Source organism: Pelmatolapia mariae, linkage group LG15 (assembly GCF_036321145.2).
Source record: "Pelmatolapia mariae isolate MD_Pm_ZW linkage group LG15, Pm_UMD_F_2, whole genome shotgun sequence".
In the NCBI taxonomy this organism is placed as follows: Eukaryota; Metazoa; Chordata; class Actinopteri; order Cichliformes; family Cichlidae; genus Pelmatolapia; species Pelmatolapia mariae.
The window spans coordinates 1,611,065-1,634,518 of record NC_086240.1 but is presented as its reverse complement, the minus strand read 5'-3'; the positions used below and the strand labels follow the sequence as shown (position 1 = coordinate 1,634,518).

The following is a 23,454-nucleotide window of genomic DNA, read 5'->3' as shown; positions in this document are numbered from 1 at the left end:
ATTGTTGAGTGTTATTATCACGTTCCGGCTCTGAAAGCAGCATCATTCACAGCAGCACTATTTGTGACAACAGAGAATATAAGAGCGATGTTCCCTGGTTCTCTGTGGGTGAATCTAACATCTTCCTGCTCAAAATGCACCTCAGACACAATGTAACCACTTTTTATTAAATTGGCTAACAGCTTAAATCAAAGTTTGAGTGAGCGCCAGCAAATTAAATGAACCTACAGTTAACATGCATTAAAAGCCAACTAAATTACTTCTCTGTTATTCAGCGGGGAGGCCACTGTAAGAAAATGGACGTGAAATAAGAAAGTACTGACTCATGGAAAGAACAAATCATTGAAGCAGTTCCTTCCAGTGAATCTGTGCATGAGTCCCTTTATTGGCCTAGATTGCAGTGCGCTCGGCGTGTGACGGCTCAGCCTTGCCTCATTCACCGCTGCAGCTTTTGAAGTCGGGTCAGGAATACTTGCCCCCGTATTTTGGCTGCATAGCGGCAAAATATTGCTCCGTCTCTCAGTGTCTTAACTTTCACAGACATTTGGAAGCAGACAGCATTGTGTGCCCCCCTGCCACCAGTCTAATGCGGGGCCATGTGGACGATTTTGTGGGAAATCTTTGAAATGGAAATTGGCTGGGAGGAAGCATCGTGTTTCTCTCTAAGAAGGAGTGCAGGAAAACAGGGAGGGTGGACGAGGGGCATTTCGGAAGCTCTGCTCACTGCTCGAGGTCACAGAGATGTAATGATGGGCTCGGGATGAGCTGGGGTTTGCCGGAGGATTACCGTCTGTCGTTGGAGCTGGCGCGGCTCTCCAAGGCCAGTGTTTCAATCCCCACAGAGCAGATTTGCTTCCAGTGCCAATAAGAAAAGAGACGGGCAGCACGTGTACTAAGAAAGTGAGCGCTCGCTATGGCGAGCGGCGCCTTCACAGCAAAAGCTGGAGGCCAACAGAAAAAGCAAACAATGGACTATTTTCATCTTGGGCTGTTGTATAAACTATGACCTGTATTCATATTATCAGAAGTAGAAGTTATTAATATTTGATAAAGACCCAGTGGTTTAATCAGAGTGCGATTTATTATGCTAAAAAATGCTTTAGTGTATAAACAAATGAAAATAATAACATTAAAAAAGATAATAATGAAGTAGAATCTGTGACATTAATTAGTGGGTCAGTTCAATGATACAAACACACTTTCCTGAGTTGTTGTTACACACGTGCACATGCTGCCTTATTTATTTCTTCAGCTTTGAAACTGTAGTTTGTAACCAAGAGGAACACAGATGTGGGAGCTCACAGGACTGAAAACACTAAATGTCTGTTACATTCTGTTATTCTTGAAGTGTGGACCATCATTTTCATCTACCGTGCACCATCACACAGACACAATTAACTAAGCTTCTTCATGTTACAGAAGTTTATGATTGTATTTAAAATGTTTCTTTTAAGAGTTAAAATATGTAACAGTTTTACAAACCAGAATGAGAATATATTTATTGCCATTATGCAAGAGATGAAGTGCAGTACTTCACAGTGTTAAAAATGATAGAAATAAAATGAAATGTGAATAGATAAGTGTAAACAAAATGAATGTATACATTGACTATATTATATATAGTAGTATACGAGCCCATCAGTAATAATTACAAATGATGCTTTAATCACTGCAAGGTAGAAGTAATTTTTTAGTGTGTTTGTGCTTGATTTTATCGCCCTGTACCATCTGCCTGATGGCAGAAATACAAACAATAAGAAAACAATCTTAAGAGAATATTAATAAATAATAAATAATAGTCAGATGAATACTTTAAGGATATTAAGTAAAGATAAATGCACTCTAAGAAATAAAATGTTGTATTTACTCCACCCAGTTATGTCAACCGGTTCCACACAACTGGGTTAGTGAAATATAAAATGTATGATACATTTAATTTGAACAAGAAATTTTAAGTAAATATGATAACATTTGGATAATTAAATGCAAATCAAAAGAATCATGTTGTATTAGCTGAATATCATAATGTTGATCTAACTAACCTTGTTGATTTAAATTGAGAAGACTAAATAAAACCTACTCAACCAAAACAAGCTCTACTTACTTTGAGAAATAACATGTTGTATTTACTCCACCCAGTTATGTCAACCGGTTCCACACAACTGGGTTAGTGAAATATAAAATGTATGATATATTTAATTTGAACAAGAAATTTTAAGTAAATCTGATAAATCTACTCACCCAAAACATGCTCTACTGAAACTATAGGATTAAATCACTTTAACAGAATTGCAACTTACTCTATTTAAGTTTGTAAATTAAAAAAATCGAACAAGTTTATTCAGTTAACCTAACTTTAATAACACTTTGTGTAAAACTTGCTGAAGCACACTTTGAGCAATTCAAATGCTTCTAGAACTTTTTTCCTAAACAATCTTTACATATATTCAAGTGCATTTTAAGTGCAGGAAGACAAGATACAGAATGTCATGTTAAACTGAAATGATTAAAACTGGAAAGTGTTGTGATTCCAACATTTTTAACATTAACATGACTTAGTTTAAACTTGATTGGGCTACAATGAAAAGCCCACAATACAGCAGGTAGAAAATACTTTAGCGTCATTTTTGTCCATATTTAGAAAAATAACTTTTGCTTCAAAACTTAAACTGAAGTCCAAAGTTAGGAGCAGTCTTTTTCAGTGTAGCTGGAAGTTGGTAAAGGTTCGAGAACAAAGAACGCAGAAAAGTGAAAGGCCTTGTGGCAATTCAAACTGAACAGTTTATGAAGTGCAAGGAGAAGGGTTCGAGAACCTTAAAGTTCAGTGTCCTCTATAGTTCAGTGTAGGCTGTTTCACTCAAGCAGTTTGTTTTTCAGAACCTGCACCTTCATGGATAGGTTGTTCCCATCCAACTCCATCAGCACCTTCTGAAGAAATTCAAATGTGTATTTCAGGTGCTTTGGGTAGCTCAGATTTAGACTGTAGATTAGTCCAAGCAGGAGGGCACAACCCTTTGCCACATCACTAAGAGCTTGCAGCACAGTGCATCCTATGATGACACCAATGTCCTCAGGTGTATCTGCAGAGTTTGCTCCTTCATGTCTGACAACATAGACTCCCAAAGTCAGCTGCTCCGTTTCTCTGCTTGCACCAAGATCCACATCCTTTAAATAAAAATAAAAGAAAAAGATAAGTTAATTGCATACGTATACATATGGACAAGTAAGTCCACCTTCCATTTCCAATCCCAAATTAAAAAAAGGGAAATAACTGATCGTTTTCCTTTTTTAACTTACCAAGAATTCCTTGAACAGGTCATCTGGCTTTTCATTTAAGTAGACACAGACAGCTTTCAGAATGCATTCCCGTCGAACATCAACGCTGGGATTCTGGTGGAGATAAGAACTCAATATGAGAGAAGTTTCCTATTTTGATTCCTTTCAACCTCTTTACAAAACAAAGTCAAAAATATTAACACATAATCCAGGTAAATGATTAAGCAATGTTTCATAACTCACATCAGTGACGTGCAGTGAGGTTCACGATTGGTAAGGCACTGACTCCTCTGAGTCAGATCAACAAATATATGAACCCAAAAATCGAAGCTTTTCAATTTTGACATTACGTGAAAGCTTTCATTTTTGCTTTAATCAATTCTAGATTGTTCAACAATATATTTAATAATTGTGCCCCTAAAAATATTAAAATTAAATAGAAGATTAGAACTGGGCAATATGGACTTAAAATCCTATCACGACATTTTGTGGTATTTTTTGCGATAACAATAAGTCTGTGAAGGTTCTCAGTCATCCAGGTCATCGTAGTCTAAGGAGCTTGGAAAGAAAAGTGAAGCTTCTTCAGTGAAGAAGCTTCTCGGATGAGAGATGAAACGTCTTCAAGCAACTTAAAGAAGTCCAGACGCTTTTCTTTCCAAGCTTCTTAACAATAAGAGTTACAATAAAAGATCATAATAGTATTTTTGCCTATAAATCTATCAATGCAGCCTCACAAATACAAATACTGCAAATTAAACTTAGCAAATGTGCTATTTAGACAAACCAGCAGTTATTTATCTTGTTGAATTGATGATAAGTTTGACATTAATGGAAATAATAGTCTCAACTAAATTATCATATTTTTTTAGAGGTTTGAAAGCAGTCTATCATTTTAATCACATAGGACGTGTGTTATCACAATATTGATAAGCGATGCAAGAAGTGCCCAGCCCTACAGAAGATGCATTAAAATTTATTTAGGTTTGGTGTGTCTCATTTTTTGTGTGTAGTAAATAAATTGGTCAAATGACCTGGAAGCAATTATAGAAAAATCATTAATTTTACATCAATTTATTAATTTATAAATAGGAGATGCATTGAAATAAAATTGGTGTGTCTCATTGCTTAGGACTGATTTGGTTTCAATTTGTCCTTTGTGAAATTTACTGATGTTCCCTAAGTGCGCTGCTTTATCCACTGTGTCAATGGGGCTCTCAGTGTAATGTGATTACACTGTGAATCCATATACGTGTACCTCTTATACATGTTGCCTTTAGGGTTCAGCACTGCCCTCCATCAGCCTCACTCCATGCATTTTTGCAGCACATTTATGACCAATAACATTAAACATGTAACACACATTCGTCAAATAAATGCGGTAGTCTACATCAAGTCATCATCTGTATTGCATGTGTAATCAAACATGTACGTTGGCAATTTAGAGAAACAGCAGTGGGATTGCGCATGTGTGTGTCCGCGGTGAGACACAGCATCATCACCTCCTCTCAGCGTTTTACCTTGTATTTGAACAGAAAATCCGTAATGACAGCAATTTTGACCATAAAAATATTGAAATCACACAAAGCAAATTTAAAATCTAGTGTACAAATTAAATTTCTCTTTTGTTAGTTTTTTACTTCTCATTAAGGTGCCTCACTTGACTGCATGTCACTGATTCACATGTATCTACAAAATATTCAAATATACACATATTCAGTTGAAAAAAATTTCTGATTAATGACAGACACAGAAGTTGAAGAAGCATTCAAATAATTTCAGAGCTCAATCAAGGTCAACTAAAATACATACTCCATCCATGGCTGCCATGATTAAGTTGATATTGCGTTTAGCTGTTCCCCCCTTCTTTTTGAACACTCCAAGAAGGTGGTCAAGCGTAGTGGTCCAGCTTGGCCATGAAAGTCGACAACAAAGGGACCATGCTGATGCGAGTGAACTCTGCAACAACCTGAAACATATTAAAAATTACAACTAGAGAGTATTCACTATTAATTTTATTAGAGGCCACATGCAAGAATGTTACAACTTTCAGTCAAACATTTTGTATCTTTTAAAATTAACAATTTACAGTACTTTGTTCTTCTTCAAATACAAGTTCTTATGAAAATGACTTGCAATAACAAAGTTAGTAAGAATTACCTCAGTCTCTGAAAACAGGGCAGGCCGTCTGTATTTGACCTCTGCAATGAATGGCATGTCTTTGATGATTTCCTGTCTTCGGTAGCGATGATAACCAATGGAAACTGATACAAGGAGTTAAATGCATTATATATAACAGTACTACACATTATTCTGCACTTCAATGACAACAGATGAACGCATGTCTTATACTTTACAAATCAAAGTGTTAAGCGCTTAAATTCCTGCGTTTGACACTAAACCAGAAATCAACATGGAGTCGAATTCTTTTAAACAATGTAGCAACTTAATTGATGCACATTTCTAAAATTCATTTCATTCTTCAAACTACAGGATCGCTGGTGCTCCCGGTGGTCATTACTGATGTCAGGGAGCAGGTGCGGTAGATGTTGGGAGTAATTTTAAAACTGTCAGTCTTAGTAGGCAAGTCTCACCTTAACAGGAATCGCAAAAGATTTTGGAAAATTACACCGAAGTAGGTTCAACAATATTTGTTAAATGTCTTCATACTTCTAACACGTGAGAGAGGTATACAAGCTAGAGTGTTAAAAAATTTACCAGGCATCATTTCTTTAAAAAAAAATGCAAAAGTATTCCCGAAAGTGTCAGATGTTTATCAGTTAGTATACATTAATCAAATCTGTCATCCTTAAATTGTTGTACTTACCAAATAATCCTCAGATGGCGATGGATTCTATCCAGGATACTAAGCATATGCAAGCGTCAGTTGAAAATGGCGGATGATCAAACTTCCACACTGCACATGTGCAAACTCAGAAGTATGGAGAGCCTATTAGGACAATCCTCTTTAAATTAAAGTGCTCTTCATTTTAAATGAACTTTTTACGTTGGATTTAATTTACTGCATTTTGTTGTATTGAAATATTATGTTGTTAATTAAATTCAAAACAACATACTTGTGTTTAAAGTTAAAAATCAATTGGTGGCATTAGTTTTAACATGAAACATTTACATAATGCTACCAACATCAGTGTGTCATTTCTTAGAGTGTGTGCTCTCCTGTTTCCCATCATGTTAGAGGATCATTTATTGTGTTTTACATTGAACTAAAGTTGAACTTCCTATACTGAGTACCTGCATGTTCCACTTCATCCTGGTCAAAGTGTCTGGACTGCTGAACACTTCCTCCTCTCAGTGGCTCAGATCTTGGCTTTACAGCAGAGTCCGAGGGTCCAAGCAGCTGTAAGCCAGCTGGAGGAGGATACGACATCAGTGACAATGGCAATGCCAGTGCTAGCTATTTAGCTAACAATGTTTTGTCAGGCACTGGTGTTACACATGCTGCGGTGTTATTTAGTGTGTATCTGTGTTGAATTGGCCTGTTTGTAATGGAAAAAAGATGCGTGGCTGGCAGCCTGACGGGTCGTAAAGGGAAAAAGAGGATCACGGTTAAATTTGCCAAATTGAATTTGACACAAAAGTACTCTGCCAAAGTTAATACACAAGGAAGGAAGTCGTCTGCAGTGTACTTTACTGAAGAATTCACACTGGGAAGATATCAAACAAAGACAAACACATTTACAGTATTTAAAATTACTTCTAAGTAAATGATTACTAAGTACAGGGGAATCTGCTTGTCTTCCACCTGTTGCATAAGTGAATGAGCCAGTTTAAATTGTGCATTTTGAGACAGGATTTGAACAAAGAGAGGGAGTCCGTGTTGGGAATATTTGGTATGAAGGAACGCCGCTAAAGGCTCCAGAGCTCATAGTAGGAAAATGGGAGAAAGGGACAGTGAGATGGAGAGAAGACAACAACCTGAGGGTGTTTCTGTTCTAGAATCGATTCTCATATTAAAATCGATAGCTTAATCATTTGGGGCAAATTTGTAGTTTATCATAAACAGGAACAAAGTGGAAGGTAACTATATTATTGGGATGGTCTAAATGATCAGTAGGAACTGTTTCTTCTTCACGTCTCACAGCGATATCCGAAATATGGAAGTAAAGATGCACCATGCTCCCTCACTCAGTTGGTGATTGTAAGCGGAGTCATCTGTGAAGCTATTTCACCTCCACAAACAGCCAAGACGCGGTTTGTGACACATGCGGCGAGGCCACAAACACAAAGGTAAAAACGATGATGAGTTTATGATGAGGGGACCTGAAGAGGAGGAGAGGGACAGGATGCTGATAGGGCCAGACAGGCATCACTCACAGAGTCCAGGCAGGCAGTATCCAGGTACACAGGAGTGTTGGTGACATGTAGCACTGTGACCCAATCATGGAAAGTGACTTACATCTAGGTTCAGGTTTTTGTGTTGATCTTTAAACAAAGGGAATTTCCCTCATTCTTAAAACTATGGAAATTCATTTACATGAATAAATATGGCTCTGAAATAAGTAATGAAATAAATGCACGCTATAATAGATGGTTGCATGAGCCTCCAGCTGATCCGCTGTCCACATCACTTCTTAAAAAACATTTCCAAACACATTACATTTTTGTACATTGTACCGTATCAGATCAGTATTGTTGATACCAGCTTAAACTTTACATGGCATCAGATTTGAAATAAATACAGTGGTATCGCCAGTGTTGGGAAGGTTACTTTTAAAATGTATTCCATTACAGAATACTGAATACATGCCCCAAAATGTATTCTGTAACGTATTCCGTTACGTTACTCAATGAGGGTAACGTATTCTGAATACTTTGGATTACTTAATATATTATCATGCTGTTTACAACTACGTGAATGTACTATTGCTGTGATTTATTACAGTTACTGAAGGTCCGCGGCTCCGAACCGTAGTAAAGGGACCTCTGGCTAATACGTCGGGTTCGTGTCGGGCTCGTAGCTGAAAACTAGCTTTACTTTGTTGTCTGGGTCAACTTTGCGAGAGACAGAGAGAGGCGTTGAAAGGCTGCTCCAACCGAACTTATTTTTTCCGGAGGAAAACACGAACACAGCGTACAGTCGAGTCTTAATAGCTTACTTACAACTGGGCTCGTCAGGCACTCTTCTTGGCTGCAGTGGTTATTATTATATTTACATGCTTCCAGCTCCCGTTTTTGCTCCGTGACAGCTCGGACTTTTCCTTTCTCTCCCTCCCTCGCTCACAGACACATAACGTGTATGGTAGTCCATTCTCCCTGCAGCACGGACTACACTGCCCATGAGGCTACATTCTTTAGGGCTATGCCTGTAGCATTCTGCCTTTTAGCTTAGCACAACAACAACAAAAAAGCGCTCTCTCACCCAGGAAACACGCAGAGAGAGAGCGCGTCACCCTGTAACCATGGCAACCGTAACGCTGCCGCCTGGAACAACAGAGCGTAGCTGTCAAACAAACCCAAACAGTCCTGACCCGCGACAATATGAAACAGGAAAGTACCGCCGTGTAATCCATTTATTTCAACAAAGTAACTGTATTCTGAATACCACCTTTTTAAACGGTAACTGTAACGGAATACAGTTACTCATATTTTGTATTCTAAATACGTAACGGCGGTACATGTATTCCGTTACTCCCCAACACTGGGTATCGCACATCACTAGTAATCAATGCTGGATGTAAACACGGTGTGAACAGTGATGGCAGCTGTTGGTTGTTACATTTAGACAAGCTGGATGATGCCAGTGAGGTTTTATCACTGTTTAATTTGCAAAGGTTACAGTAGAACCAGGATTTGATGTCCTGGAGGCAAAGACGGGGCAGTGGGTGGCAGAGTGCTGCTAGGTTTGGTGACAGGTGGACAAATAGAGCTTGGTGTCATCAGCATAACATTTATAGAAGATATGACAAAAGAAGGAAGCTCTCTGGGGGACTCCAGTACTAACTAGACTTACAATTTTTGAATTGAATGAACTGAATGCGGCTAAAGATGCATTTTAGCCGCATTCAGTTTAAGGGTATAGCAGTGATTCAGTTAGTCTGTCAAGAAGAACGTTAGTGTCAAAGGCAACACTCAGATCAAGCAGGTTAAAAAACCCAGAATCAGCCGGTTAGCCGAAGAGCTCATTTGTGATTTTAACCAAGACGATCAGCTACCAAATCAAACATCACTATGTTGTAATAATGCACTCGAGGTTTTGTCTGGCCGTAAGAGATTCCTGCTTTTGGAAAGAGAACATACAGAACAGATGTTATTAGATGGTACCAAATATTCCAGTGTACCTGTGCACTGCTGCTCCTGCAGTTCAGCTGCTACATAAGACATCCCCACCCCTAACCCATATGGAGTTAGGGTGGGGTTAGTGTTTGGTCAATGTCCACGTCGTTTTGTCTTTGTTATCTGGAACACCCAAATGGAAAAGAATTTAACAGAAGAACTGCAGTGAAACTGTGTAGACTTCATTAGAAAGATAATATAATGTAATTGGTATGTAGCTAAAACGCTAACCCCAAACCTGGTGGATGGTAAGATGATGTCCACCTTATTAAACATTCAAATGAGATCGGTCCATCTCTCTGGCTGTGTTTAGAAGAATATCACGAAACAGACAGAAGCTGAAAATAAAACTGAAGTTTCCTCGTGGTTATATATCACTGCTGAAGCAATGTAGGTGAGCTGCCCCTTTAAGCTTATACGATCAGCTCTTGCTGTAGCCCAACAGGCTCCTTATTTATTACAGTGTGTGGACAGTCCCCGAGGTAGCTGAACCTTTGACCACCGCACGGTGTCAGTGGGCTGAAGAGACAAGATGAAGAGGCAGTCAGCCTTCTATCAGCAATCTTCTTCACCTTTCCCCCTGAGCTCTCCTTAAAAATCTGGAAGCCATCATCGCTCCTTCATATCTCCCTCCGGCTAGATATGAAGTGAGCTCACATTATAAATATCTCCATTCTGTTTGATTGCCCTCCAAATAAGTCACACTGTTCAAACAAGCACAGAGCACTGCTCCATTGCCTCCCATTGCCTGGCTTTGAGCTATTGACGCTGCAGCTGACGATTTATTATAGGCACCTTTCCCAAGTGACCGATAAGCATTGTGATGGATGCATGATTTTACTGTGCCAAAAGAGCTTTATCTCACTCCTCCAAGCTACTATCTCGAGCGGGCTGATGAGCTGTGCTTATTCTCTCTCCTCTGACTTTCTCTGCCTTTCTTGCATCCCTCAAATGGAAACCACAGTGAGCCTTATCCTCCAAAGAAGCCATTCCACCAGGAACAAATGTATTCTATTATTTACTGATTTCGTTATCTATGCACTTTGTGGCTTCTAGCATTCTTTCCAGCTTATTTGCTTGTATTTATGTGCGCGCTTGTCAGCCCCTGCATAGAACGTGTGGATACCGATGAGTTTACAAGCATATGCATATGTGCATGTGGCGGCGTTCAAGCTGAGCAGAAAACCGCGTTCTCTCCTTGATGCCGTTTCCACATTGTCTTTCTGTGCTCTAGATGCAATATCCAGCTATTTAGAAAACACAACTATCAATCATCTCAATTATTGCTGGCAAACTTCAAAGCGCTTTTGACTTGCTGCTCATTTTCTTTCTATTAGTAACACTCAAGTGGGCAGAAATACAAAAGAGCAGAAATTACAAAAAGACGTGCATCTGTGTGGCTCTGTGGTGCGATGAAAGTGACAAGAAATGTCTTCACTTTTAGGCTGAAAGGTTCAACATGGCATCTGTTCCAGCTGATTTTTTGTTAAATGTCACATGCATCTATTTATTAATTCAAACTCATTGGATCTGCGCATGCTAATTATACATACATGACGGCGTGTGTGAGACAAAAGGATGCTCTGGGCAGAAATGTTTATTAACAAAGCAGGTCAAGAATCTTTGCTGTTCACGTTCAGGGTGCTAGTATACCTATATGCTAATGTATAGCTCATTTCATAACATTTGCCATGCTTAGTGTTTAATTAGGAATACCACTACATGTAGTATGCCAGCTGTGTCATACTATATGACACAGCTGGAGTTTACATTAAAACTCAGACTCTAGTTCAGAGAAAGTCAAATTTAATAACTGTGATGGACATAAATGTCAATTTAATTTGACTTCTACATTAGAAAGATCTCTTTATATCCGATGTCCGACTGCGTGGATAGTCATCCGTAAATATACTTTTATGTAAGAAGTACATCTCATTTTAATGCTGCTCACCTAGGACTGGGTCACAGGCCTGGAGCAAAGAAGCCCAGACCTCCCTCTCCCCAGCCACCTCGTCCTGCTCATTTGAGGGAATGCTGGGGCATTCCCAGGTGAGATGAGTGATGTAATCTCTCCAGCATGTGCTGGGTTTACCTGAGGACATAAATGCAAAATCCACAAGTGCAAAATAGTGTCGAAAATGACGATGATTTTAAAGGGCAACACCAAGGAGCATAGACCAAAATGTCTCTGGATGCAGCTTAACAGAACTACATCCAATCTGAGTCACAAAGTGTGACTGGAGCAGCGTGCAGACACGGCATGGCTATAAACATGATGCCGTCTACCAAAGTAACACCAGGACGTCTGTGCTTGTGTAGTTCCCAGACTTGGATTTAGACAAGTCCAGATGACTTGTATTATCTTTAAAATAGACTCGATATACGCTGAATGAAATACCTTATTTAAAAAAATACAACATTTCAGTTTACTGGTTTTTAACCAATTTGATCATCTTTTGCAGCAAAACCCACTGAGGCCACATCTTTGGACGTGGCACAGGAAATGGAAGCAAAATCACTGAAGATGCAGCTGGAAACATTACAAAAGATGAAACGTGAATTCAAAGCAAAACACAGAACAAACTAATCAGCAGCAACCACACAGAACAACCGCATCCAGTCACACCAAACGACAGCAATCTTTGTTTGCTAAACAACAAGAGAATAAGCAATAAACAGAAGACATTCCAGCAGAGCTACACCAGTGGACTCCAAAACGTTTAAAATTACCATGAAACAAAGTAAAATACCAAAAATGAACAAATAAAAAAAATATAGCGTTTTGCTGTCATATTAAGTTAGTTAAGAAGCCGAGTAGTGCAGAACCTCCCGACAAGAGTCTGAACAAAGTCACTGACCTGTTTGAATGTCACATGATCTGATTCACATCTTCTCAGTGGCTGCTGCAGCCGGGGTAAGTGGCTGTTAGAGGTGTCTGCCAACAAGCTTCACTTTGGAAAAGGGATTTATCAAACCAAAGCATCAATGCACTGAAAGCTTTAACGTTACATACATCACAGAGGTGGCATTTACAGGGCTTTTCATCTAAAGTCTGTGTACTGTGTTTGTGAGCAGGCACATGGCGACAGTGGGAAGGAAAAACTCCCTTTTAACAGGAAAAACCCTTCAGCAGAAGCAGGCTTACAGAGGGACAGGCATCAGCCAAGGAGACAGGACAAAAGACACTGTGAGAGTGAGCCAGAATTCCCACTTCACTATGATTAATATTTACAGCAAGTTATTGGGGATTTATCCTCTGTGGAAAAAAAGAAAACAAAATTTCCACCTAAATGTTTCCGATATTTCCACTGATTGTCCAAGAAACTAATTTTACTTTGAGTCACGCTGCTAGCAGACTAACCCACTGGCACAGCTACTGTCAAGCACATGAAAAACTTCAGATTTTATTCATTGTTGATGGACGTTACTGTACCCGCAGCAGTCGTCCCAGAAAAAGAAGAAAAACATGATGTGATCAAGGGTCCATATTTACCGCTGAGACTTTTCAATTAGGCCTGTTTGAAGAGAGATTCTGTTTTCGGGTTCCCTCAGTTATCTGAGGCCTGTATTTAGTGGGGCCCCCTGCAATGTAATCCACCCACCCTTGTACACAATGAATTTAGCCTTGCATTCAGTTGTATTTGGCAGACGCTGCTTCCCAGCATGGAGGCACAAACAATCCGGATCCTCCGCATCACTCACCTCGTCTTCTGTCCTCTCCTTCCTCTCTGTGGTATTAAGTATCACTTGCCGCTATTCCAACGCTGTCAAACTCAATTTCAAAGTTTTTCATCTGCCAAATCCAGCTGCATTTTCCGGCTCACGTTGGTGATCACGCTGCGGTCGAGGGGGAAACGGAGCCAGAAAGAAGTCGGTGTGATTGGCGAATCTCAACGATGTCAGTGTAGCATTTCAAAGCCTGCTATCGTTCCCAAAAAACACAGCAGCTCCTGCTTTTTTGGCTGCCGCCGCACACGCGGGACTCAATAAAATTTCTTAATTAAGGGAATGCATCTCGAACACACAGAGTGCGCTTAGTTTCTGATGTATTTACTGAGATTAAACTTGTGGATTTAGATTTGTTTTCATACATTCTAATTTCCTGTCATCATCCATTCGTCACAAAGGGAAGCCGAGCCCGACCGAGTGCTTTCCTAACACTCTGGGAGTGAGTTCATGTCAGTGCCCTGGTCTTCAAATTTGCCACTACTGGAAAATGTAATATACTTGCCATGGCTGCTAATCAAAGCAAGCTGAGCGAGAAATATGTGTGTAATTTATGACATGTTAAATTTGGCTGGGGTACTTCCCTCACTCTATTCCTTTGCATCTCCACCCTGAAATAAATTTCCTTTGGGCAGAACAACACAGCATGGCCTGCAGATTTCTAACCATGGGAAACAGTGTTGTTGTAATGATAAGAATGTGTGAGGCACTTTAGGCCATATATTACCCCCCCCCCCCTGCTTCTAACCACTGGGTGTTTATTTACCTTGGAGATGAATGCAGCGAGACTCCCTCTGGCCCGGGCCTGAGCTCGCCGTACTCGGGCTGTATCGCAGACCTGCTTTCTAAATACAGAAGAGCAAAACTGAAGCGGGCTACCTTTATTAAATATGCTTTATTGTGGTTGCTCGCTCTTCTGTTGCAGAGCCGTTCTCCCTCGATCCTTCGGCGTGCGTCTTTGCCAATGATAATTACAGTTATACATGCTCAAGTGGACGTGCATGCCTCATTGAAACCGATGAAATCAATATCTTAAATATGCTGTTTTTCTAAATGATGAAACATCTCATTGCATTAAAAAGCAGAGCAATTACACCGTGCTCGATAGCACTTTAATAATATCTATTCGAGCTTTGCAAAACTAATAAGGAGCACGCCGTAAGAAGGAAAACATACTTCTGTTTGTTTTCTTTGATTTACTCATCGAAAGCTTTTCCACCTGTCGCGCTGTCGACGGCTTTCATCGACATTGTGTTTGGTTGAAAAAATAAATCTTGTCAGTTGGCAGCTTTTAAATGTAATGAAAGACACTAATGGGGCATTGTTTTTTAGAAAGACACTGCTGTTGAAGCAGAGTTTCAGCTCTCAGGGATGCGGCCACTCGCTTACTGTCAGTACAATCTAAAATATTTGCTAACTGCCTTACCTTTCTCAGAAATTGTTTAGAAAGCTAAAATAAACAGAAAGATATCTGCCTGCAGTTTGAGCTTTAAACAGGATCTTGTGTGCTCACTTCAGAAAGTATATTTATGTATCTACAAGAGTAGCTTTACATGATTCACTGTTCAAAATAAACCTTCTTTGTCTTATCCTGGAAGATGGTACGGCCCCTTAGTCCTCACAGAGTCTCTGTAAGACAGCTTCCTTCTGATTGGTTGCCCCTCAAAAACAGATGATTTGAGCAGCAGGTGGGAGGATTGCTGTGGATACTGCAAATTCTGGTATTGATACTATACCGAGTAAATACGAGGCCAGTATTGCCAATACTAATGTCGATACTTTTAACCTATAAAGCCAGCTGTTGTAATAAATCAATGTGTCATGACTTATGAATTCAATCATCATCGATCTGCAAATTCTGAGCACATCTTAATGACCGCTGTGATATTTACTTTTAACAATAATAAACGCCTTTCAGCTTCTCAGTATTTTGATTCTGGCTTCATTGGAATCTAAATGTGCGTCTCTCTAATCTGCTTTGGCTCAATTTCTGTTGTTTAAATGTGCTGTAGGCTAAAAATAGATAGTCAATACAAAAAGGGTCAGACATTTTTCACAGAACATGTTTGAGGTATATTTCCCCTCAAAAAAATATTTAACACAATTCAGTGGGCTATATACTGAGGATAGAAAAGTATTGATCCTACTGCACTAGCATCAATCCAATACCAATACGAGCGATCGATCCACCCACCTCTAGTGGATACAGTCAAAGCTGTGTGTCAGAGATAGCTGTATTAAGGATGTCCACCCTCACTGACATCACAAAGAGCCAAGACTAGAAAAGAACTCTTGAAACAGAACATTTAGAGCAGTCTGAAGCCTGAGACTTTAGTTTGACTACCTAAAAAGTAAAAAAAAAAAACAACCCCAAAAAAGAATAAAGAGAAAACTCCAACAGACTCCATTCTCTGTAAGTTGGTCATGTTTAATGTGACAGCACATTCAAGAGGGAAAATAACAGAGAAGAAGGACCTTAGGAGGACCTTTAAATAAAGAAATGTTGTGAAATCAGTGTCCAACTTCGTGTATGTCTGTGTGAACTTGTGTGATAGAAGAAAATAGCACCACACTTGTCATGACTTGTAGATAAAATTCCACATAATTAGGTAGTAACTGAACAACAAAACTTCTTCTATACACATTTTCTTTTTGTGTTTTTCCATATTTCTATAGTTCTTAAATGAAGTGTAGAAAATGTAGAAATGGGGAGAGAATCATCACTGATTCTGCAGAAAGTATCCTTTGTTATATCACTGACTTGATGTGACAAATAGGTCAGTTGCAGTGGTGCAGATACATCATGCACTTCAGAACATTTTCAATAGATTGTCAAGGTTTGGGATTATATAACACCGCACAAAGCTATGTGAGTGACCCTTAAAGAAGACTTACTCTACTCATTTCCAGAGCCTTTTCTTCACCCCTGCAGTCCAACATTGTGCAATTATTTTGTGATTCACAATTCAAAATAATCGCACAATGTTGCTCTCATCCTGGGCCTTGGCTCAGCTCTGTTGATTGGCTGCCCCTTGCAAACAGAAGGTTTGAACAGCATGTGGGTGGGGCATGCTCGTGGTCTAGGCTGTATGCTACAATGTCTACCTACCCATGCTCCGACCTCATTGGTTGAAACTATTATTTTATTATGCAAGCATCCAGCTTTGCAGCAGTATCTACACATGACAGACACAGATGAAGTGGAACCCGATGAGGTCCTCTTTAAACATAATGAGAAGAGTATGTGTCCAAGAGATAACTGGTGAAAGTTAACAAAGGCTTACCAGCGAGGCGGATATTAACGGAGTTGTTTCTCACGGAGTGACGTCACATGTGGTTAATGGTACATGCAAAGAGAAAGACAGACAATCCCTTCATGATACACGGTACAGGCCGAGGCTGTGCGAGCTTCATTTTAAGCGTATACCCACTCGAGTGTGTCGGCATGCATACAGTATTTGTGAGCATCTTGTGCGTTAAACGTGTGGGGTGTGATTGCTGCTCAGGCTCTAGGAGATAAACAGGACATGCTCCGAGGAGTGGGACGGCGGCCAGTGGACACAGCTGAGGAGGCAGCTGTGAGGAGGAGGAGGAGAAGTGGGAGGGGGAGTTGCGGAGTAGAGGGGAGGGGGGAGAAAGAGGCAGGGAAGGAGGTTGAGCAGCAAACTGTGGAGGGCAAAGTGCCCTGACAGCCGCAGGGGTCGCAGAGTGGGACCTCTCCAGGCTTGACAGATGGACAGACAGGGCTATGCCCCACTGGCGGTCTCTGGCTCTTGATGCCAGCGCAGACGTGCACCCGCAAGAGCGCACGCAAACATCTATGTAAGCATGAAGAAATGTCAAACGCTCACAGACAGAAAACACAGGACCGAGTCTGGGTACAGATGAATCCTTTCTAAGCCTATTTAGGAATTAACACCTCTCATTTGTTTTAAATCAGTCCGGGTCTGTGCCGAGGAATGCTCACCGAGTGTTGTTGTAGGGATTTGTCAGAGGGGAGGTGGGATAAAGGTGAATCAAGTCTAGAGATTTTATTTCTTCAATTCAGGACAGTACCCAAACCTGCAGGGAGTAGCTGGGCATTGACTTGTTTGTAGATGAGCTAGCCTTTGCTTTTCGCCCACGTGGGACTCAAAGGACAGTACTGGCCAAGATTTGAGACGTGCAGTGAAGCTTGTGGAGGCAGGGAAGTGATGGAGGGAGAATTCAATCAGAGTTGACCATCTGCCAGATCGCTTGTAACGCCAAAGGTGTTATTCCTCCGCGCAGTATATCTAGAGCGGGTTGAGCGTGGCACACGTGGCAGGAATCTGACAGGTATAACCTCAGCTGCACCATGACGTGCATGTTTTAGGAAATGTGATACAAACCCAGCACATTTTTACATATTTATGTTTCGCTGTTGCACCGTTTGACTTGATGAGCAATTCTGGAGTCAATTATTTACAAAACGTGTAAATACGTACACCGTGTCTCTGCCCGAACTGCTAATCAACTCCAAAATTCCTATTAGTTCATTTTTCATTGTGAGCTTTCGCAGCTGGTTCTAATAGGTCTCAGACGTTACAGACGGCGCTAAGGCCAGAATTATCGAAAGAATTATGTGAAAGTTTAGTTGTTCCAGAGATTTGGAGTTATACATGGCAATGTGATAAGATAAACAAGACTAAAAGGGTCCCGCGCTGCAAAGAGAGTTCACCATAGCCGGGGTATCGTTCCATTGTTTGGATTCACTTACAATAACACCGGCAATCAGGATAAGCGGTCACACAACGTTGGTTATCAACTGGATAAGCCAACCCAGGGTTTCCCCTGCGTCTTTACGGATAAGAGGTGTTGCTGGCAGCATTTAACCGATCCTAATATTTGAAAAGTTTACTGGCAAGAGAACCAAACAGTCTTAAAAACATGTAGTATAAAAAAATGTGAACATGTCGAATATACAATACAGACTGAAAGCAATGCAAAGAACGGCTGCGAGTGTGTGTGGGAGGAAAAGCACAGTACAGTAGTTTCAGTAATAAAAGTGCTGTGTGAATAGGTTTAGGACTGGAATGTTTTAATGAGTAAAACTGCAGAAGATCTACTATGTAAATAAAGTCTAGCATATATAACAACAGGTTTTATCGGGTAGGCTGTGGCTGGCACAGCTGGACCCAGAAGTAGGCCTCAGAAACACGAGGAAATAAACTAAGATGGTGGCGTTATTAAACTAAAACAAAGTACAAAGTACCAGGAGAAATAAAGAAAGTAAATCACACAAAACTTGAGGGGAAAACATACTGCAAGGGACACAACAAAGAACAAAGGGAGACAATATAAACACACCAGGTAATTAGGGAGGTGGGAAACACCAGGAACGAGGGACTACCAAAATAAAACAGGAAGTAACAAACACCAAGACCAGGACTAAGACATGTGAACCTGACAGAGTGCCAGGAGACAAGCAAACATGGAGACGTGAGTGACTGGAACGAAAAAAGAGGACAAATGGAAACAAGAGGAAGCTAACATAATCAAACAAGAAACCATGGACCAGAAATACAGAGATGCTCAGGATAAAGAAACAGAAGACTTACAAAACCCCCACAACTCAAAATCCTGGGTCAACCCTACGAGGGGGAAGACATGAGCAAAAGGCCACTCTGTGGTCATGTGCTCGTCCACTGAGCTAAAGCAGCACGCCCAGCTTTCGAGTTTTCTGTTCTTTCTACAACGTAGAGGTGTTTAATGGTCTGAGAGCGAGTGGTGAATAAACATAAAAGCGGATTACACTCAGATTACATGCAAATTTGCTACAAGGTCAGCAAATACAAATAGAAAGCCATATGTTAATGCTTACAGAACAATAAAGTTGTTTAACAAATCAAAGAATTAAGTTGCATCTAATAATTTATATTTCTTACTGATCATCAGTGAAATGCAAACACTTCAGACGATGCTGTTTAAAAAGCTTTAGATCCTCCTGCTGTCGGCACACAGAGGGATCGTCCAGGGACGGTGACGCTGTTTTAAGCAGTGATACCTGTTTAGCTCTAATCGGGTGCGTAAACGGCAGATTGTGCTCTGAGACGTGGCAAACCTTGGAGTTGGACAAGCTGTGAAACCTGTGTAGGGTCCAGGTATCACCTCATGCTACACGTAGTGACTCTGATCCTAGCCGAATGCAAAACTAGTGAAGAACCAGTCAGAAAAGATGCTTATTGTTTTTGGGTGGACCTGAGAACGACAAAACCGAAAACACAACAACAACAAAATGTTTTCTTTTATGTCGTTTCCTGTTTCTAAAATGTTTAAATGTTGCAAGGATCTCTGTTTGTGTTGTTTTTTATAATGTTGTGTTTTCTGTTTCGCTTTGATGTTGTTGTTTTTCTGAAATGTTTACATATTCGAGGTTTTGATCTGTTACTTTCTGAATTGTCGGTGTGACTTGTGTTTTTGTAGTTTTGGCTCTTGTGTTTCATCTTTGGGCGGCCGTATCATTTCGCTGTCCAGACTGCGCATTTACCTCGACCCCGGGAAACACGCCTCGCAAGACAGCATCGCGCTCCGGGTTGTGATCGCTGAAGTAGATTGCTCCAGAACAAGGCAGCCGTGCCACAGCATGTTTCAGAAGTGTTCAAGAAGTGGCTCTCTGGTCCCCATCGCTTACGATAGCGTGTGGTCTATTTTTGACAGAAGCTAAATCAAAGTGCACATAGAAGATAAAGAGAGCATTTCCAAAACAAAAGCCCATGTGCAGACTAAACGCTCCACTTCTGACATGCTCCGGGTGTTATTTTGCAACAACGCAAAGGATGAAACAAAACTGCACTGGAGGAGTGACATCACAGATGCACCCAGGTGCTTCCCGAGGTTAGATCTGCTCTCTTAACACAAGACAGCTGTTTATTGTGTAAAAAAGAGCTCACAGCAGAGAAACACATGGCAGTCGTATATATGTATACATCCATCCATCTGGGTCTGGGCTACAGGTGCAGCAGTCTAAGCAGAGACCCCCCCTCCCTCCTCCCTGGCCACCTCCTCCATACTCTTCAAGCCAGCTGAGAGATTTAATCTCTCCAGCGTGTCTGTACACAAAACTAACGTACAAGGACACTGCGGATAGTCAGTCCACAGCTAGAGTCCAGTTATCATGGTTCATGTGTCAGTTAGATTTCTTCCACACATGAATCCCAAAGCACTGGAAATGCAGCCGTCCTGTGGAGGAGTGATAGCAGGAGACGTGACTGCAGCCATCACAGTTCACCGGGCTTTTGTCAAGGGCCAGGAGGGAGGCGCTGCTTGATGATTGGTGGTTAGTGTTAGACTAGTTTATCTGACCGATATCACACCAGCCAGCGATACTTAGAGCTACTGTCATCATAGATACGTTTAAGTCGATCATTTACAAAATTAAAGTACTGATGTACACTGACCAAAATGACTGTCAGTGTAAACAACTGTCTGTATATCATCATCATCATCGTTTATTTATATAGCACTTTAAAAACAGTGCTGTCTGTATATAAGTGACTCAAATTTTATTCTGTTCAGTTCAGTTTTATTTATATAGCACCAAATCACACCAACAGTTGCCTCAAGGTGCTTCATACTGTAAGGCAGCGGTCCCCAACCTTTTTGTGCCACGGACCGGTTTATGTCTGACAATATTTTCACAGACTGGCCTTTTAGGTGTCGTGGATAAATACAACAAAATAAAACCAGTACCGGTACCAAACAAAAATACGATTTATGCATAACACACGGGAAAAGACCCAGGGAAACTGAGTTAACGATAAAAATGATAAAAGATAACGATAAAAACCGATACAAACCCTGAAACTATAAATTTCACACCCAAGCCTCAACTCTCGCGGCCCGGTACCAAACAACTCAAGGGTACCGGTCCATGGAGAGGGGGTTGGGGACTGCTGCTGTAAGGTAAAGACCCTACAATAATACAGAGAAAACAGAGAAAAGCCCAGCTATCATATGGCCCTCTATGATCATGTGCTTTGGCGACAGCGGGGAGGAAAAACTCTCTTCTAACAGGAAGAAAACTCCAGCAGAACCAGGCTCAGGGAGGGGTGGGGCCATCTGCAATCTAACTTGAAATGTATAATAAATAAATGAAGCTACACCAGAAATATTAACAAAAACAGGCACACAGCAAAAGCAGGAAGCCAGCAGACCATCACATGTGAAATGAAGACATGAAAGTACACAGGTAGAGGGACAGTAAGACACGAGTGAGCTAAACTGGCAACAATGAGAGGAAGCAAAAAAAAAACACACAGGTAATTGTCTTTTAAATTAGAGCAGGACATAAAGCGAAAGAAGAAAAACTCCAATCTGAGCTGATCCAATCGTGTCTTCAGTTTGGGATCAATAAATAACTTGAGGAAACATCTTTTTTCTTTCCCTCTCTGCATTTAATCCCCTTAAATGCGACAGGAAGAAGCACCGGCAACCCAGTTTACAAATGCATGTTTCCACCTCTGCTGTCTGTTTAGTATAACTGATGCATAAAAATAGCGCTCAGATGTATAAAGAGCAGTAAATGCACCATTGAAAGGAAAGCTGCGCTTGCTACCATGGAGCATTCTCTCCAACTCCGGCTGCAAATTAGAGTGGAATTAAAGCGAGCGCAGAGAGAGAGAGGAGGAAAAAGGCTGTGAGGCTGAAGGGTGGAAGATGAAAAAGAAGGCGGAGTAGGAGGAGATGGAGAAAGAGGAGGAGTGGAGTGATACCATTTAAATTGATTCCACGACCTGGGGGTCTGCATCCTGTCACGCTTTCTTACAGCTCCAGTCTTCTGCCAGGGAGCACGTCTGAGTGAGGCCCACGAGGCTTCTCCTTCCTTGTCTCTCTGCAGGTAGGCATGTTCATCCCAGGGTACTTCACAGCCCCTTCCTTGGCCGTCCCCTCTTATCTTCCACGCTGTCACACGTACTCAGCTAGCTCACAGAAACGGTGGGTTTCTTCCCATCTCTTCTCTTTATCCTTCCATCTCTTGCCCTTCCCTAGCCTAGTCATCTCAGTGTGCATTTCCCTTCACATCTCTCGCTCCCACTTTTTACTTATTTTTCCCTCCACTCTCTTTTCACTTTCTGTTAATGACTTCTCGGCCACGTCTCACATCTTCTCCTCTCTTCAGCCTCCCTTCCTTTCCCAGCTATCTTTGTTCTTCCTCCTCGCCATATGTCCTCTCTCTCTCTCTCTCTGACTCGAGTGCCATTTGATGAGACCTGGATTGAGAGCGGCAGAGTATCGGTGCGCTGCAGCAGCGCACCCAGGAGAGGATGTCAGGGAAAGAGACAGGCCATCTTCACATTAAATATCATCTGACACCTAATCTGCTGCACCACTTGGCCAGGACTCTGCAGTCTATTCACACCTACAGGCCAGTGATCACTCCTTCAATGATGAGGATGTACACATCCTGGAGGGGGCGGACGCTGGTTTGAGCGCGGAGTCAAGGAGGCCATTTACATGAAAAGGGAAAGACCATCTCTGAATGGAGGAGGGGGCTACAATGCTGTGATGAACAGATGAACAGAATCAACTTTTTGGAATTTACTTACCTGGATGATTGAGCATGCATCAAGACATGCAAATAACTTACACCTCACCAACACCTTTGGGAAGGCATGTTGAAAAATACTACAAAAAACTCTGTGTGGTATCAAGTAACAGCAAGCTTTGTTTCCCCATCTTTAAACCATACAATACATATTATTGGCAGCCGAGGAAACTAAAGCAGGACTCACAAACCAGAAGGAATAACCTAAAAGTTATTCCTAAAATTTCAGGCACTGGGTAGTCTAGCATAGCGGTCTCCAACCCCCGGGCCGCGAGAGTTGAGGCTTGGGTGTGAAATTTATGGCTTTCAGGGTTTTTATCGTTAACTCGATTTCCCTGGGTCTTTCCCGTGATGTAGTTGTGTGTCTTATTTTGAAATAAATATTTACGTGTTACCATAGCAACCAGAGAGCATTAAGGGGCAGAGAGGAGGATGTTACTCTCAATGTTGTTGGTGCGTTTCAGGAGGACGCTGCTAATAAAGTTACACAATTACACAGTGAATTCACGTTTATTATTATATTTACAAAATAGCACAGTTTTTGTCTTGGTCGTATCATTTTATTTAGTTGTATTTATCCGCCACACCTGAAA

At 41.0% G+C, this 23,454-nt stretch overlaps 1 long non-coding RNA gene across 1 annotated transcript; it reads right to left on the bottom strand.

Annotated features, from left to right (window-relative positions):
* Window positions 1–5,137: 5,137 nt before the first annotated feature.
* On the bottom strand, window positions 5,138–6,189 carry LOC134643303 (uncharacterized). The gene is made up of 3 exons (XR_010096363.1): window positions 6,101–6,189; window positions 5,434–5,537; window positions 5,138–5,242 (listed from the first exon to the last, which is right to left on the bottom strand). It is a non-coding gene; the product is annotated as an uncharacterized LOC134643303 (long non-coding RNA).
* Between the last annotated feature and the right edge of the window lie 17,265 nt (window positions 6,190–23,454).